We start from the raw sequence: 19,129 nt of genomic DNA, 5'->3' as shown, positions 1-19,129 counted from the left end.
AAGGCAGAAAGACAGTCAGACAGCGGCCAAGGAGAAAGAGACAGAAAGGCAGACAGCAGCCAAGGAGAGAGAGAGAGACAGAAAGGCAGTCAGACAGCGACCAAGGAGACAGAAAGGCCAAGGAGAGAGAGAGACAGAAAGGCAGACAGACACACAGACAGCGGCCAAGAAGAGAGAGAGACAGAAAGATAGACAGAGAAAGACAAAGGCAGACAGAGAGACAGAAAGACAGTCAGACAGCGGCAAAGGAGAGAGAGAGAGAGAGACAGAAAGACAGTCAGACAGCGGCCAAGGAGAGAGAGAGACTGGAAGGCAGACAGACAGCGGCTTAGGAGAGAGAGACTGGAAGGCAGACAGACAGCGGCCAAGGAGAGAGAGACTGGAAGGCAGACAGACAGCGGCCAAGGAGAGAGAGAGAGACTGAAAGGCAGTCAGACAGCGGCCAAGAAGAGCGAGAGACAAAAAGGCAGTCAGACAGTGGCCAAGGAGAGAGAGAGAGACTGAAAGGCAGTCGGACAGCGGCCAAGGAGAGAGAGAGAGACTGAAAGGCAGACAAACAGAGGCCAAAGAGAGAGAGAGAGACTGGAAGGCAGACAGACAGCAGCCAAGGAGAGAGAGAGAGACTGAAAGGCAGACAGACAGCGGCCAAGGAGAGAGAGAGAGACTGAAAGGCAGACAGACAGCGGCCAAGGAGAGAGAGAGAGACTGAAAGGCAGACAGACAGCGGCCAAGGAGAGAGAGAGAGACTGAAAGGCAGACAGACAGCAGCCAAGGAGAGAGAGACTGAAAGGCAGACAGACACACAGACAGCGGCCAAGGAGAGAGAGAGAGACAGCAAGACAGACAGAAAGAAACACAGCGTCCAAGGAGAGAGAGAGACAGAAAGACAGTCAGACAGCGGCCAATGAGAGAGACAGAAAGACACACAGACAGTGGCCAAGGAGGGAGAGAGAGAGACAGAAAGGCAGACAGACACACAGAGAGTGGCCAAGGAGAGAGAGAGACAGAAATGCAGACAGACACACAGAGAGTGGCCAAGGAGAGAGAGAGACAGAAAGGCAGACAGACACACAGAGAATGGCCAAGGAGAGAGAGAGACAGAAAGGCAGACAGACACACAGAGAATGGCCAAGGAGAGAGAGAGACAGAAAGACAGACAGAGAGACGGAAAGACAGACAGAAAGAAAGACAGTGTCCAAGGAGAGAGACACACTGAAAGACAGACAGAGAGACAGAAAGACAGACAGAAAGAAAGACAGTGTCCAAGGAGAGAGAGACACAGAAAGACAGACAGCGGCCAAGGAGAGAGAGAGAGAAAGAGAGACAGAAAGGCAGACGGACACACAGACATCAGCCAATGAGAGAGAGAGACAGAAAGGCAGACAGACACACAGACAGCGGCCAAGGAGAGAGACAGAAAGATAAACAGAGAAAGAGAAAGACAGTCAGCGGCCAAGGAGGGAGAGAGAGAGAGAGAGACAGAAAGGCAGCCAGACAGCGGCAAAGGAGAGAGAGAGACAGAAAGGCAGACAGAAAGACAGTCAGACAGCGGCCAAGGAGAGAGAGAAAGAGAGAAACAGAAAGGCAGACAGAGAGAGAGAAAGATAGTCAGACAGCGGCCAAGGAGAGAGAGAGACAGAAAGGCAGTCAGACAGCGGCAAAGGAGAGAGAGAGACAGAAAGGCAGACAGAAAGACAGTCAGACAGCGGCCAAGGAGAGAGAGAGACAGAAAGGCAGTCAGACAGCGGCCAAGGAGAGAGAGACAGACAGAAGGCAGACAGAGAGACAGAAAGACAGTCAGACAGCGGCCAAGGAGAGAGAGAGACTGAACGGCAGACAGACAGCAGCCAAGGAGAGAGAGAGAGACTGGAAGGCAGACAGACAGGTGCCAAGGAGAGAGAGACTGGAAGGCAGACAGACAGCGGCCAAGGAGAGAGAGAGAGACTGAAAGGCAGTCAGACAGCGGCCAAGGAGAGAGAGAGACAAAAAGGCAGTCAGACAGCGGCCAAGGAGAGAGAGAGACTGAAAGGCAGTCAGACAGCGGCCAAGGAGAGAGAGAGAGACTGAAAGGCAGACAGACAGAGGCCAAGGAGAGAGACTGGAAGGCAGACAGACAGCGGCCAAGGAGAGAGACTGGAAGGCAGACAGACAGCGGCCAAGGAGAGAGAGAGACTGGAAGGCAGACAGACAGCGGCCAAGGAGAGAGAGAGAGACTGAAAGGCAGACAGACAGCGGCCAAGGAGAGAGAGAGAGACTGAAAGGCAGACAGACAGCGGCCAAGGAGAGAGAGAGAGACTGAAAGGCAGACAGACAGCAGCCAAGAAGAGAGAGACAGAAAGGCAGACAGACAGCAGCCAAGGAGAGAGAGACAGAAAGGCAGACAGACACACAGACAGCGGCCAAGGAGAGAGAGACAGCAAGACAGACAGAAAGAAACACAGTGTCCAAGGAGAGAGAGAGACAGAAAGACAGTCAGACAACGGCCAATGAGAGAGAGAGACAGAAAGACACACAGACAGAGGCCAAGGAGGGAGAGAGACAGAAAGGCAGACAGACACACAGAGAGTGGCCAAGGAGAGAGAGAGACAGAAATGCAGACAGACACACAGAGAGTGGCCAAGGAGAGAGAGAGACAGAAAGGCAGACAGACACACAGAGAATGGCCAAGGAGAAAGAGAGACAGAAAGACAGACAGAGAGATGGAAAGACAGACAGAGAGACAGAAAGACAGACAGAAAGAAAGACAGAGAGACAGAAAGACAGACAGAAAGAAAGACAGAGAGACAGAAAGACAGACAGAAAGAAAGACAGCATCCAAGGAGAGAGACACACTGAAAGACAGACAGAAAGAAAGACAATGTCCAAGGAGAGAGAGACACAGAAAGACAGACAGTGGCCAAGGAGAGAGAGAAAGAGAGACAGAAAGGCAGACAGACACACAGACAGCGGCCAAGGAGAGAGAGAGACAGACAGACACAAAGACAGCAGCCAATTTGAAACAGAGACAGAAAGGCAGACAGACACACAGACAGCGGCTAAAAAGAGAGAGAGACAGAAAGATAAACAGAGAAAGAGAAAGACAGTCAGCGGCCAAGGAGGGAGAGAGAGAGAGAAACAGAAAGGCAGACAGAGAGACAAAAGACAGTCAGACAGCGGCCAAGGAGAGAGAGAGACAGAAAGGCAGTCAGACAGCGGCAAAGGAGAGAGAGAGACAGAAAGACTCAGACAGCGGCCAAGGAGAGAGACAGACAAAAGGCAGACAGAAAGACAGTCAGACAGCGGCCAAGGAGAGAGAGAGACTGAAAGGCAGACAGACAGCAGCCAAGGAAAGAGAGAGAGACTGGAAGGCAGACAGACAGCGGCCAAGGAGAGAGAGACTGAAAGGCAGACAGACAGCGGCCAAGGAGAGAGAGAGACTGAAAGGTAGACAGACAGCGGCCAAGGAGAGAGAGAGACTGAAAGGTAGACAGACAGCGGCCAAGGAGAGAGAGAGACTGAAAGGCAGACAGATAGCGGCAAGGAGAAAGAAAAAGACTGAAAGGCAGACAGACAGCGGCCAAGGAGAGAAAGAGACTGAAAGGCAGACAGACAGCGGCCAAGGAGAGAGAGAGAGACTGAAAGGCAGACAGACAGCGGCCAAGGAGAGAGAGAGAGACTGGAAGGCAGACAGACAGCGGCCAAGGAGAGAGAGAAAGACTGAAAGGCAGACAGACAGCAGCCAAGGAGAGAGAGAAAGACTGAAAGGCAGTCAGACAGCGGCCAAGGAGAGAGAGAGACTGAAAGGCAGACAGACAGCGGCCAATGGGAGAGAGAGAGAGACTGGAAGGCAGACAGACAGCGGCTAAGGAGAGAGAGAAAGACTGAAAGGCAGACAGACAGCGGCCAAGGAGAGAGAGAGAGACTGAAAGGCAGACAGACAGCGGCCAAGGAGAGAGACTGAAAGGCAGACAAACAGACAGAAAGAAAGACAGCGTCCAAGCAGAGAGAGAGAGACAGAAAGACAGTCAGACAGCGGCCAATGAGAGAGAGAGACTGAAAGACACACAGATAGCAGCCAAGGAGAGAGAGCGACAGAAAGACAGACAGAAAGAAAGATAGCTTCCAAGTAGAGAGAGACACAGAAAGACAGACAGCGGCCAAGGAGAGAGAGAGAGAGAGAGAGAGAGAGAGAAAGAGAGACAGAAAAGCAAACAGACACACTGACAGCAACTAATGAGAGAGACAGAAAGGCAGACAGATATACAGACAGCGGCCAAGGAGAGAGAAACAGACAGACAGACACACAGACAGTGGCCAAGGAGAGAGAGTCAGACACACAGACAGTGGTCAAGAAGAGAGAGAGAGACAGAAAGACAGTCAGACAGCACCCAAGGAGAGAGAGAGGCAGACACACAGTGGCCAAGGAGAGAAAGAAACAGAAATGCAGTCAGACAGCAGCCAAGGAGAGACAGAAACAGAAAGGCAGTCAGACAGCAGCCAAGGAGAGACAGAAACAGAAAGGCAGTCAGACAGCAGCCAAGGAGAGAGAGAGACAGAAAGGCAGACAGACAGCGTCAATGAGAGAGAAAGACAGAAAGGTAGACAGAAAGGTAGACAGACATACAGACAGCAGCCAATGAGAGAGAGAGAAAGAGACAGAAAGATAGACAGACAGAGGCCAAGGAGAGAGAGAGACAGAAAGACAGTCAGACAGCGGCCAATGAGAGAGAGAGAAAGAGACAGAAAGACAGACATACAGCGGCCAAGGAGAGAGAGAGAGAGAGAGACAGTCAGACAGAGGCTAAGGAGAGAGACAGAAAGGCAGACAGAGAGACAGAAAGACAGTCAGACAGCGGCCAAGGAGAGAGAGAGAGAGAGAGAGAGAAAGGCAGACAGAGAGACAGAAAGACAGTCAGACAGCGGCCAATGAGAGAGAGAGAAAGAGACAGACAGACAGCGGCCAATGAGAGAGAGAAAGAGACAGAAAGACAGACAGACAGCGGCCAAGGAGAGAGAGAGAGATAGAAAGGCAGACAGACAGCAGCCAAGGAGAGAGAGAGAGATAGAAAGGCAGACAGACAGTGGCCAAGGAGATAGAGAGACAGAAAGGCAGACAGACAGCCGCCAAGGAGAGAGAGACAGAAAGACAGACAGTGGCCAAGGAGAGAGATAGACAGAAAGACAGACAGACAGCAGCCAATGAGAGAGAGAGAGAAAGAGACAGAAAGACAGACAGACAGCGGCCAAGGAGAGAGAGAGAGAGAGACAGTCAGACAGAGGCTAAGGAGAGAGACAGAAAGGCAGACAGAGAGACAGAAAGACAGTCAGACAGCGGCCAAGGAGAGAGAGAGAGAGAGAGACAGAAAGGCAGACAGAGAGACAGAAAGACAGTCAGACAGCGGCCAATGAGAGAGAGAGAAAGAGACAGACAGACAGCGGCCAATGAGAGAGAGAAAGAGACAGAAAGACAGACAGACAGCGGCCAAGGAGAGAGATAGACAGACAGACAGCAGCCAAGGAGAGAGATAGACAGAAAGAAAGACAGACAGACAGCAGCCAAGGAGAGAGAGAGAGACAGAAAGGCAGACAGACAGTGGCCATGGAGACAGGGAGACAGCAAGGCAGACAGAAGTGGCCAAGGAGATAGAGAGACAGAAAGACAGACAGACAGCCGCCAAGTAGAGAGAGACAGAAAGACATACAGAAAGAAAGACAGTGGCCAAGGAGAGAGACAGACAGAAAGACAGACAAACAGCAGCCAAGGAGAGAGAGAGAAAGAGACAGAAAGGCAGACAGACAGCGGCCAAGGAGAAAGAGAGACAGAAAGGCAGTCAGACACGGCCAAGGAGAGAGAGAGACAGAAAGGCAGACAGACAGCGGCCAAGGAGAGAGAGAGACAGAAAGGCAGACAGACAGTGGCCATGGAGATAGAGAGACAGCAAGGCAGACAGACAGCGGCCAAGGAGATAGAGAGACAGAAAGGCAGACAGACACACAGACAGTGGTCAAGGAGAGAGAGAGACAGAAAGGCATACAGACAGCGGCCAAGGAGAGAGAGAGAGACAGAAAGGCAGACAGACACACAGGCAGCGGCCAAGGAGAGAAACAGAAAGGCAGACAGACAGCAGCCAAGGAGAGAGACAGACAGAAAGGCAGACAGACACACAGGCAGCGGCCAAGGAGAGAAACAGAAAGGCAGACAGACAGCGGCCAAGACGAGAGACAGACAGAAAGACATGGACACACAGACAGTGGTCAAGTAGAGACACAGAAAGAAAGACAGACAGTGGCCAGAGAGAGAAACAGAAAGAAAGGAAGATATCTGCCAAGGAGAGAGAAAGAAACAGAAAGAAGGAAAGACAGATAGACACATCTATTCTAGCACCCGTTAATGTAAAAGGCTTAAACACTAGTTTCTTTAATAAGACATTAACTATTTTTTTTTCTGAGGTCCTCCACGTACCTACAAATCCAAAATGTGGCCCTGCAAAGGGTTTGAGTTTGAGACCACTGACTTAGAGGGAACATAGCCTGCAATTATCAATTACAATCAAAAGCAAATGGCCTCCTCTGAGGGCATGGACAATGTGAGAAGGGTACAACAAAAATAAGCATGGTTAAATGCTTGGTAGTTAAAATTTAATGAGAAAAAGTGCAAAGTGATACACTTGAGGTATAGAAATCCAAAAGAGCAGTATACACTAGGACAGTGGTCATTAATTTTTAAGCTGGGACCACTTTGGATTCTAATTAACTGAAGGAAAGCTGACAAATTATTTTCCCATGTGGGATCACAACACTCCTGACTAGTCTGCATCAATCACTTGCTATAATTTGTATTTAAAAATTTCTTTTATGGGTGGAAAAAAACCTTGAAGTGCTCACAGGTGCTGAATTTTAGATTAAACTTGTGCAGTCACCTTAATGTGGGCTATCATTAATCTAAAACAAAAAAACAACAACCCCCCCTTTAGTTTTTCTATTAAATTTTTCAATTTATTTTTTAATGTCAAACACTCCATTTAGAATGCATGGAAGAGCACTTACCTGGAGATGAAGACTAAAGGTCCAACGGAGCTTCTGTTTTACATCTCTAGGAGCTTCTTCAGGAACCAGACTTCACTCATAACTCATGCAAGCTAATACATTCCAGATACGCTGTATTTCGTAATGGCTATAAAGGAACAACAATGGTGAAAAGGATCTGGTAGCACTGTCTAGATGTTTTTATTGTTACACTTTGAGTTAACATCTTAAATTTTACTTACTTTGTCTAAATTAAAACAAATTGTTTTGTCAATTCACTCATTACCTACATAGCGATTGGATATTATTTGAGGATAGTCTTTTTCAGACTTTGGGCTCCTTTTACTAAGGTGCGCTTAGCGTTTTAGCGCATGCTAACCATGCGCTAAATGCTGACGCGTGCATGTTAGTCTATGGGTGCTTTAGCGGTTAGAGTATATATATTTAGCGCGTGCTAAAACGCACAGTGCACCTTAGTAAAACAGGGGTTAGTCTGTATCAATGACTTCTGTTACATCTATTCCAGATTCTGTACATGTGATTATTTATCCCTTCACACAAACTGACTTGCAGAGAGAGAATACTTAAAGCTTTCAGCACCTCCCCTATAGAGGTGGAACCCAGTCCATACCTCAGTTTTTATATTCACTTTACTATCTATTAATGTACTTCTTCCCTTTTTCCTGCACATTCATGTTGTGGTCTTTATACACTCCCTATTTTTAAAATAATGTTTAGAATTATATTGTAAGCCACTTAGATATTTAATGATTGGCAGGATATCAAATTTTAATAAAACTTGGAAACTTGGCAGAAAGATTTAGATAGAATGGGTTTAGTTCAAAGTACAGCTACTGAAATCCTAAAACATCTCAATATGCATACTTTGGAAGAAAGGTGGACGAGGGGAGACCTGATGGAGACATTTAAATATCTCTATGGCACAAGCACACAGGAAGTGAGTTTCTTTCAACTGAAAGGAAGCTCTGGAATGAGGAGACATAAGATGAAGGTGAAAGGGGACAGACTCTAATCTAAGAAAATACCTCAGAAGCAATGTCTCCAAATGGGTTATTTTTTTCACATCTTGTAAAAACACAGTCACAGGTCCTGAAAAAACTCCATCTCAACAACTCATTAATTAATTGTGCCAGAGTGAGAGGGAATGGAATGAAGTTAAGAGGTGATAGGCTCATGAGTAATCTAAGGAAATACATTTTTACAGAAAAAGGGCGGCAGATGTGTGGAATAGTCTCCTGTTAGAGGTGGTAGAGACAAAGGCTGTCTGAATTCAAGAAAGCATGGGACAGGTATGTGGGGTCTTTTAGGGAGGAGATAGTGGACACTGCAGATGGGCAGACTGGATGGACCATTTGGCTTTTATCTGACATCATGTTTCTACATTTTTAATTCTTTTCTTATCCTTGTTTACAGCCATTTTTCAAGTGATCAGAATTTTTCTAAAACTTATCTTCTAAAGAAGTTGTCTCATCCAACTGATTAAGTTCAGTACTGCAATCTAGGGTCAATCAAGTTAGTCTTACATAGTCGCTTCAATGATCTGCTATCTCCTGCTGTCATTTAATAAAGTGTCCCAACAAGGAAATCTTGTTTCATCCTCCTGGAATACTTCAGGGGTCAAAAGCCGAAGAAGCAACAGAGTAGGCAGGAAGATTACCAAACTAAACACATAAAAAATTATCTTCTTAAAAATATGATCTCACTTTTCCACAAGAAAATGCAGCATAACTAATAGCTCAAAATGGCAGCTCAGCATTTACTAAAGTTTCCGCCTCCCATTCCTGCAAAATTTAGCTCACTAACTCAAGCCTTTAAAGTGAAAGTATAAATAAGGATGGATATTTAAAAATATGAAGCTGTACTGTTATACATGGTGCAGATGGTCTTGGATTTACCCAGAACCTTTACAGGCTTGCCTAAAGGAGCCCACTTCTTGTGTCGTAAGGTGTGTCTATCTTATCCTCATGGACCTCTACTGACCCGCTGTCCTATTGGAAATGGTGAAATCAAGTGCATGCCTTGGGAGCTTGGGAGGCATAGTGGGTGAAGGGATGTACAGGGTGCCAAAGAAAATTTTTGCTTACCTGGAATGTTTACTTGCAGTCCTTGCCTCTGAGAGGATGTAGTTTATTGCTGAATACTTTAGGCTGACAGATGCTGTTTGAAAATGAATGCTATCTCGGTGGATGTACATGTATCTCTAGGGAATATGCGGGTGGCGAGTTTATTTTGCTGGGAAGGGCCCTAAGAGTGTAGGCCCTCTAGCTCCTTTCTTAAAACCTTTGTTTCATTGTGACCACCTGTACTCTTCAGGACTGTTTGTATGCATTTCCCAAAGGGGAGGGAGGGGGGTTATAATTGAGTAATAGTTGACATACTTATTACTTATTAAGTATTATATGCTGTTTAAAAATTATAGTAAAAGAGCATATAATGAAATGTTACATTTACAGTAAGGTATGAAAGAATGTCAAGTGTATACTTAATGAATTTGTATGAATTTAGATTGTACACTTGTTATATGAAAAATGAATAAAAAACTTAAAACAGGACTGTTTCGAGGTTGGGGGAGGAGGGATAGGATTAGGGGGAATGAGGGAGTTATACATGGTTATACTGCAAAAAGATTGATGATATGGCTTGTTGATTCTTTCTTTCATTCCTTGTGTACTTACCTTTATTGCTGGTATCTGTCAATTGTTGTTGTTGCTTATTGTTTTCATCAATAAAAAAACTGTTTAAACATAACAAAAAATTATCCCAAAATGTGCTACATATAATCAAGTTCCATCTAACATATAAAAGGACAATTCAGGCATGACATTAATAGTTCAATCACAGAATACATGAGAGAGGGTGCAGATACTAAATGAGAAGCAATTCCAAGATACACATATAAGTAAGGACTCGTTTACATTAGGAAGCACCAGATTCCATCTAGTGGCTATAGAAAGGTATAACTTCAGAAATAAGAAATCCTCAGTGCTTCTCAACACTCTCCTGGAGGCACATCTAGCTAGTTGAGGTTTTCAAAATTACCACCATGAATATGCATGAGAAATATTTGTATATAAGGGTTCTAAGTCCCCTGTCTCTGCATATTTATGGGGCAATCCTGAAGATCCAGCTGACTATGGGGCCCTTACCACAGCAAAAAAAAAAAAAAAATTAATAAAAAAATGGCATACCGCAGGATGTGCTGAGGCATCCCATGGTAATTTGGGAATGTGGGCATACTACCCATGTGCTAAAAACAACAAAAAAATTTTGCCTAGGGGCATGTTTCAGAGTGGGTGTCTTCTGCACTAATTGGTCAGTGCAGCTACATTGCCACATGCTAACTGATTAGCACATGAGTCCCTACTACTTACAAAATAGCATGTGGCTATTAATGAACAAAATCTGAAAATTGGTAATTTTGCCCCAGCACTAAAAATGGTTTTAATGTACAGGAATAACCCGCATAAGGGCATGCTACATTAACTTTTTACTACTGTTTGGTAAAAGGGCCCCTAAATGTGCCTCCAGAAAGAGCTGAGAAATGCAAGGTAGGTGACTGATCATTGAATACTGCAATGAATGTGCATCAGATGTTATTTGCACACAAGGGAGGCAATGAATGGAAGTGAATTTTCATAAGGTACATCTTGAAAACCAAATTGGCATATCCACTTGAGGTCCCCTCAGGTTTTCAGGATATCCATTATGAAGGTACATGAGATAGATACACATATATTAGAAACCAAGTGCATGCTCATCTTTCATGCATATTAACTGTTCAGCCCTGGAAACCTGACTGGATAGGTGTTGGAAAAACACTGAATTGCAATGATGGCAGTGCGTCACCTGAATAGTGCTTCCACGCTCATTCTCTGCACCTAACACAGTCCCGCTGAAAAAATTATAACAATAAATATTGCAACTTAGGGCTCCTTTTACTAAGGTGTGCTAGTGTTTTTAGTGCATGGATTTTAGCGCACGCTAAACCCACGCTACGCTTCTAGAACTAATGCCAACTCAATGCTGGTGTTGTCTAGCGTGCACAGCAATTTAGCAAGCACTATTCTGCATGTTAAGGCCCTAAGGCACCTTTGTAAAAGGAGCCCTTGGTGTGTGCAATTGATAAAACTAATACAGAACAGTTTAGTGCATCCTGGGTTAAAGCACATATTAGCACTTAATACAGCTTAGTAATAGGGCACCTTGGTGCTTATTACCAAAAGAATTCATCTTGAGTCTTAGCTTAAACATTTAATGATAATCCCAGAAATATCTGGTTCTTCTTGTTTTGATTCTGTAGTGAACCACACATTTATTTGGTGATTACCACATAGAAATAATTACATTTCTACTAATATTAAATGCAATAAAAGTTAAAATTAATAAAACATCCAAATTAAACAGCAAGTGTTGCTTTTGCAAAGAAGCTGAAGAGACTATGGACTACTTGGTTACTGTAAGAAAATTTTTTTTTTTTTTAAATTACCACATATACTCAAATATAAACTGACCTAAATATAAACCGAGGTTACCTCCACCCCCCCAAAAAAAGGAGGAAAAAAGGTTGACTAAAATATAAACCCAGGGGGAGGATAATATTCAAGTGCCCTGCCAAGCTCTATGTCCAACCCCCCTCACTCCCTCTCCTGCCCTGCCAGGCTCTGCATGCAGCCCCCTTCCATGCTAGGCTCTGCACCCTGCCCAGCTCTATACCTTGTCCCCACCTCCTTCATGATGCTTGCAGGCCTTCACTGGGCCTGCCGTAAGACCTGGTTGTTTAGCAGTGAGCCGGGACAGGAGGGATCTCTCCTGCCTACTGTTCTGGTTAAGAACTTTTTTCTCCTTCCTGCCTCCCTGGTGTACCTTTCAAATCCCTGGTGGTCCAGTGGTGATATGGAGCAGGAGTGATCTTCCTTCACTCCTGCCCCATGCAGAGCCACTAGCTGAATGGCTGCCATGAGTGCTCTTGCAGCAGCAGCCATCGAGCTAGCAGCTCTGCATGGGGCAGGAGCAAAGGAAGATTGCGTTCCTGCCCCAGTTCACCGCTGGAACAACAGGGATTCGAAAGGTACACTGGGAAGGCAGGAGGGAGGTAAAAGTTCTTAACGTCAGCCAGGACAGGAGGCAGGAAGGATCCCTCCTGTCCTAGCCCACCATGGGAACTTGCAAGGTTGCACTAGTGTCTCTGCATGGGGTAGGAGCAAAGGAAGATCACGCCTGCCCATTTCATCACTTACCATGAAAGGTATGCTGGGGAGGTGGGATGGAGGTAAAAGTTCTTAAGAGTCAGCCAGGACAGGAGGTGTTGGGTGGGGGGAGAGGACAGGAGGCAGTCAGCTGGCGCTTCACTTCTACTCTGCACCTGTCCTCCTCTCGCACCCCCTGACTGGTATAGTAATAGCAAGCTCAGGGCCCCGTCTGGAGGGTCTCCACGCATGCGTGTGACATCATCATGTTGACGTTCGTGCCTTTCCAGACATGGCCCCAAGTTTAGTGTGCCATGGCTTCAAAAGGTTTGTGAGACACTGCTCTAGGGGGTACTGCAGTGACTGTCACATTTCAAAGTCCCAGGCATACATGTCACTATAAACTGCTTACATTGTATGTGAAGCCCTTCAAAACTTACTGCATGCACCTGTACACCATAACAATAGCCCTTATGCCTGCAGGTGTCATCTTAATGTAGGTACAGTAGAGTTTTAGAGGGCTCACCATACAATATAAGCAAGATATGGTGGCATCTGTACCTGGAACTTTTAATGGGAAATTCACTGCAGTAGCCCTTAGAGTGCCCCTCAGCTCTTTGGGCTCAAATGTCTGTGTTAACATCTGAAGCTGCTTGGGATGATAACTTTTCAGCACCCCCTTGTAATACAGGCTAGAATGTACTGTTTTTAAAAACATTTTTGGGTGGTGGGTGGGGGTTGGTGCCCATTGGGGGAGTAAGGAGGGAGGGTCATGCCTTAATCCTTCCAGTGGTCATCTGGTCAGTTTGGGGCTATCATATCTACTCAGCTCTCATCTTATTTAGAGAGATTCTCTATTCTCTTATCTTGCCAATTTCAGCACTGAATCCCTACTGGCTTCATTAATTTAAAAGGTTCAACAACTACACTCTTGTAATAAGTTTGCAATCCTATTACAATTCAATCTATCTGCGGCCTTTGATGTTGTCCACTACGATATTCTAATTTACCAACTTTCTGAGATAGGCATTGATTCCACAGTCTTAAACTGGTTCTCGAAATTCTTACGATCCCACTTTTACACTGTTAATATGAATGGCACCATGTCATCTCCTTGGAAACCGTTATGTGGAGTCCTGCAGGGATCACCTCTGTTCCCTATTCTTCTCAACATCTATATGTCTACTTTGAAACTCTTCCATCTATCTCCCTTTGAAACATTATATACATATGCAGATGACATCCATGCCCTTCTTGAGATAGATTTGAACCTTAGTAACCTCACTGAGAATATAATAGCATGTATAACGAAACTCCAATCCTGTGCCCTTACTGTACAAATGAAGCTGAATGAGTCCAAAACAAAACTACTTTGCTTGGCCCAAAATTAGATCAGCTACCCACGCTCATTTCATTACCTTCTGGTCCCACATTGCAGATTGAATTCTCAAGCAAAGTTTTGGGCATCATTATTAACTCAACACTTTCATTTAATGACCATCTCAACTCTCTGGTAAAAAAAAATGTTTTTTTTTAGTCTTCACAACATTTGGGTGTCCTTGTACAATCAATCATTCTTTCCAGGCTGGACTAGTGTAACTCCATCTGTCTAAGTCTAATCAAGAAAAGTTTTAAAAAACTTCAGCGAATCCAGAATACTGCGGCTAGGTTGATCTTGGCAAAAAGTAAATTTGACCATGTTTCCCTGCTTGTCAAAACTTCACTGGCTTCCAGTAATTTCTAGGGTTCACTCTAAATGTGCCTGCCTAACATTCAAGATCCTGCATAGCATTTTTTCCCCCCCTAATCCCACTATCTTGGAATTCTACGAGACCTGACACAACCAGATCCACCTAAAAACTTAAACTATCTTTCCCCTCGTTAAAAGGCGTTATCTATGCATGAAAATTAGGGAAATCTCTTTTCTTCAAAATCACTGAATAACCTTCTTGCCCTGCTGCAGAATCTGGGCTCCTTCCAATTATTCCGAAAACATCTGAAAACTTGGCTATTCTCAAAATGTAAATCTCGCTACCCTCTTTATAATCACTAATTCTTATTATGTTTTTCCTTCCTTATATTAAAGTTCCTGTAAACTGTGCCGAGCTCTATCTTTATGGAGAGGATGCGGTATATAAACTTAAGGTTTAGTTTTTAGCAATTAGATGCTTTTAAAACAGGTCTAGCTCCAAACATGTAAAAAAAAAAAAAAAAAGCCCAGGACCTTTTGTTAAAGGCTTGATTATGCCTGACTAGTGTCCAAGTTCTAAGCCTGCCCAAAACATGTCTCTAACACACCCCCTTAAGATTTGGACACACGAAACAAAACAACAGGAAAGACATCTAGATGGAGAGACAGATAGGTGGAGGGGCATTTTCAATAGGATGTCTAAGTCTAATTTGGGCATTTTGAAAAAAACGTCCAGAAATCCGGTAGAGAAAATGTCCATTTTAAAACAGCCAGATGTCTATATTTTGTTTTTTTAAATGACCTATGTAGACGTTTGGTTCTTAATACATCTATCTTTATTGGCCATTTTCAAAAATAAAAATTATCACATGAAACACACACAAAAGCAAGTTTTGCAGACATACCCAACAGCCTCAAGGAAAGCAAACAAAATGTTGGGTATCATAAAGAAGGGTATCACGACCAGAAAGAAGGAAGTCATCCTGCCACTGTATCGTGCTATGGTGCGCCCGCACCTGGAGTACTGTGTTCAATTCTGGTCGCCGTACCTCAAGAAGGACATGGAGGTACTTGAGAGAGTTCAAAGAAGAGCAACTAAGCTAATAAAGGGTATGGAGGACCTCTCATATACTGACAGACTGAAAAGGCTAGGGCTTTTCTCCCTGGAAAAGCGGAGACTTAGAGGAGACATGATAGAAACCTTCAAGATCATGAAGGGCATAGAAAAAATAGACAGGGACAGATTTTTCAAATTAAGGGGATCAACAAGTACAAGGGGGCACTCAGAGAAATTGAAAGGGGAGAAGTTTAGAACAAACGCTAGGAAGTTCTTTTTCACACAGAGGGTGGTGGATACATGGAACGCGCTACTGGAGGATGTGATAAACAGGAGCACGCTACAGGGGTTCAAAGAAGCTTTGGATAGGTACTTGGAAGACAAAGGGATTGAGGGGTACAGATAAGAGTAGAGGTAGATTATAGGGATGGGATTAGAGGTAAGTTATAAAATTAATCAGGGATCACTGTTCAGGCACTAGGCCTGATGGGCCACCACGGGAGCGGACCGCTGAGCAAGATGGACCTCTGGTCTGATTCAGCGGGGGCAACTCCTTATGTTCTTACCTTATCTGATTGCGGCAGGAGAATCAGCTGAAGGTGGATTCCCCTGCTAGGATCAAGCTGAATCAACAGGGAGATTTAAAAAATTGTCTCTCCCCCTCATACCCACCGATCCCCTACACCTTTCCCCATATCCCTCAACAACCCCGTACCTTGGGATGACAAACTGGCAGGAGGGAAGGACACTCCCTCATACCTGTAGGGCCGTGTGCTCAGAATGATGGGCCTTCCTTCTCCTAATGCATCTTGGGATGCAGTGGGAGGGGCCGAAGGCCCTGAATGGCTCAAGATCACCATCTATGTCTATTCCTGCCTTCAACCCTGTGAGGGACAAAGCACAAAGCTCACTGAATGTTCTTCTCTTGATTTTTTTTAATGTGATATGTTATAATCAATCCTTCTTTCTTCAACTATCCCTTTCCTGTTGAATATGTGCAGTACCCCTAACTCCCTTCCCTCCATCCCCCTGTCCAGCAGTACCACTTCTCCCTTCCCTGCTCCCCATGTCCAGCAGTACCACTTCTCCCTTCCCTCCTTCTCTGTCCAGCATATCTCTCCTCTCTCTAGGCTAGCGGCAGCTCAGTGTGGTTTTAACTTAGCCACACAGCTGCCGCTGGGATTAGTTTAACCACGGTTTCATCAGGCAGCTTTAGGGCTTTTGCTAGGCAGGCCTACTTCGCATCATCGAAGTGGGCCGGCCTAGCAAAGGCCCCACAGCTGCCTGATGAAACCGAGTTTAAAATAATGTTAACGACAGCTGTGTGACTAAGTTAAAAATCACAGAGCTGTCGCTGCTGGTCGGGGGGGGGGGGGGGGTGAAGAAGCTGCTGGGACTCCTGCTTACCTCCATTTCTCTGATTTTAAGTGTGCCATGGCATACAGGGGCAGGAAGAGGCGCCGGCGTCAGCTAACTTGCAACTTCCTGCCTTTTGCTGCAGATACTCCTGCAAGCAGGAGTCCTGGTAGCATATCGGCAGCAGAAGGCAGGCAGTTCCAAGTTAGCTGACGCTTGCTCCTCTCTTCCTGCCCTGTACGCCACGGCACACTTCAAATCTCAGGAGGCACACTAGCATGCCATGGCACACAGTTTGCGATACACTGCTCTAGAGGTTCGGGAAGGTCTAATTTTCATGGCTCCAGGCTTTTCCACTCTTATTCAAGTTCCACGTCTCAGATTTTTCCAGAGCTACAGCAAGATGTTTTCAGGCTCCAGGCATAATCAGACTTCCACCTCCCTCTGAAAAAAGTTGCAATGACATCATACCAAGGGAGATCTCTCTGCATATCAAGGGCAGAGTTTCAGCATTCCTTCTTGCCTGGGTGTGCATCTCATCTGACCAGTGGGCTTCGGATGTTATTCAGTCTGATTACAAGCTGGAATTTGGCTGGCCTCTGACAGATTGGTTTGTGGACTCTCCAGCGGGGAGCCTGGATCAGGTGGTCAAGGTACAGGCCACTGTACAAAGATTGTCAGATATTCAGGCCATAGAACCGGTGCCACCCAGACTCAGGCAGATACTCCATATACTTTATTGTGCCAAGGAAAGGCTCAGACAATTGGACACCAATCCTGGATCTTACACATGTCAATGCAGCGCTTAAAGTTCTGTGCTTTCGCATGGAGACAGTGAAGACTGTCATAGCAGTGGTGGCCCTAGGAGAGTTTCTTGCCTCTATGGATCTCACAGAGCCATACTTACATATTCCCATTTATCAGGCGCACCTGAAATTCCTCCAGTTTCATATTCTGGAAAATCATTACCAGTTTGCAGCTCTGCCTTTTGGCCTGGATATGCCGCCTCATACCTTCACCAAAGTGATGGTGATCGTGACAACTTACTTGAAGAAGATTGGGCTGCAGGTGCACCGTACTTGGATGATTAGCTGATCAGAGCCCCCTCCTTAATTGAAGGTCAGTGCACGGTGGATCAGGTGGTCAAGGTCCTGGAAGGCCTGGGTTGGATTGTGAATTACATGAACAGCAATTTGACCCATCGCGGTCCCTGGAATATTTGGAGCTTGTTCAACAAGACAGCTGGCCAGGTTTATCTTCCAGAGGCACACAGACAGAAGCTGTGCTCGCAGATTTCTTGCCTTCTGAAAAAAGCAGCTCAGTCTGCATGGGACTATCTCCATGGCGACCTCCATAGATGTAGTCCCTTGGGCAAGGGCCCATATGCATCCTCTTCAGTACATGTTACTCTCATGCTGGGCTCTGCAGATGGAAGCGTTGCAGGCAGCTGTTCCTTGGACTCTGGAGGCCCAGGCCAGCATGAATCAGTGGCTCCTTCTGCTGTCCCACTCCAGGGGCATGCTGCTGTGGTTTGCGTCTTGGGTGGTTGACAACAGATGCCATTCAGAGGCATTGGATACCCTCTCAAAGGAAATGGTTAATCAACCACTTGAAACTGTGGGCCATTCACTTGGCTCTGGTGAAATTGCAGACGACTCTGGAAGGCCAAGCAGTCTGAGTATTCTCTGACAATGCAACAGCAGTGGCATATGTCAATCACCAGGTAGGAACCAAGAATGTTTTTCTGACTCAGGAAGCCAGTCTGCTCTTTCTCTGGGCAGAGCATCCTCTCTAGGTCCTTTCGGCAGCGCAAGTGGCGGGAGTAGACAAGGTGCAGCCCAGCATGAGCATAGCACAAATAAATACAGGCCGCAAGCCATGTGGAGATAGTTCTTTTGGTTATAGGCTTGCCCAATCTGTTAGGATCAAAGGAGATGAACCATTGAGGTGAAGTCCTCTGTGGCTTAGTCCATTGTATGTGGTAAGCCAAGGCATGTTTACAGTCCAACTTGTGAAGAGCTGTTTCTCCCAGATGAGCATGAGGCTTTGGAAAGAAAACTGGTAACAATGGATTAATTGAGATGAAACTCCATGATCACTTTCAGAAGAAGTTTAGGATGGATGCAGAGAATCACCTTATCATGATGAAATACTGTAAATGGTGGGTCCAACACTAATGCTTGGAGTCCACTCACTCGATGGGCAGAGATGAGAGAAATCAAGAAAACCACTTTCCAAATGAGAAACTTGAGGTGAATAGAAGCCATTGGCTTAAATGGTGCCTAGGACTATATTAAGATCCCAGACAACTGGAGGTGGCTTGAGTAAAGGTTTGGAATTGAATAGTCCCTTCATAAACCTGGAACTAAGAGGATGAGAGGCCAGAGATTTATTGTTGACTGAAACATGGAAAACACTAATTGCACTAAGGTAAACTGACTGAAGTAGTTTTTAGCCCAGAATTGGAATGATAGAGAAGATAATCCGATACTGATAATAGAGACAAAGATCAAACATCTTGTTGGTGGTGATTACACCACGTAGTGAAAAGTGTCCACTTCTGCTGGGTAGAAAGTTTTCTGGAAGCAGCAATAACTGTTTGTACTGCATCAGAGAGATTAGGATCTGCTAAAGTCAGGCCAAGAGGTATAGCAATTACAGATTGGGATGTAAAAGAGATCCTTGACTGAGTGAGCAGAGATGGAAAAATTTCCAAGAGATTTGGATCCTTGGCACTCAGCTGTAGAGAGGAAGGGAGTACCAAGGTTGTCTGGACTACCGAGGAGCTATCAGAATCATGGTGGCTGACTCTGA

The 19,129-nt window shown here is 45.5% G+C and overlaps 1 protein-coding gene across 1 annotated transcript in view; it reads right to left on the bottom strand.

Annotated features, from left to right (window-relative positions):
* The window catches only part of CCDC88C (coiled-coil domain containing 88C), a 338,359-nt gene extending 331,311 nt beyond the window's left edge, over window positions 1-7,048 (bottom strand). Inside the window, exon 1 of the mRNA XM_033951005.1 lies at window positions 7,027-7,048. The gene's annotated coding sequence lies outside the window, so the exon portion shown is untranslated. The remainder of the gene's footprint in view (window positions 1-7,026) is intronic.
* Between the last annotated feature and the right edge of the window lie 12,081 nt (window positions 7,049-19,129).

This window comes from Geotrypetes seraphini, chromosome 7, assembly GCF_902459505.1.
Source record: "Geotrypetes seraphini chromosome 7, aGeoSer1.1, whole genome shotgun sequence".
Classification (NCBI taxonomy): Eukaryota; Metazoa; Chordata; class Amphibia; order Gymnophiona; family Dermophiidae; genus Geotrypetes; species Geotrypetes seraphini.
The sequence above is the reverse complement of the archived record's forward strand: the minus strand, read 5'-3'. Positions and strand labels throughout refer to the sequence as shown.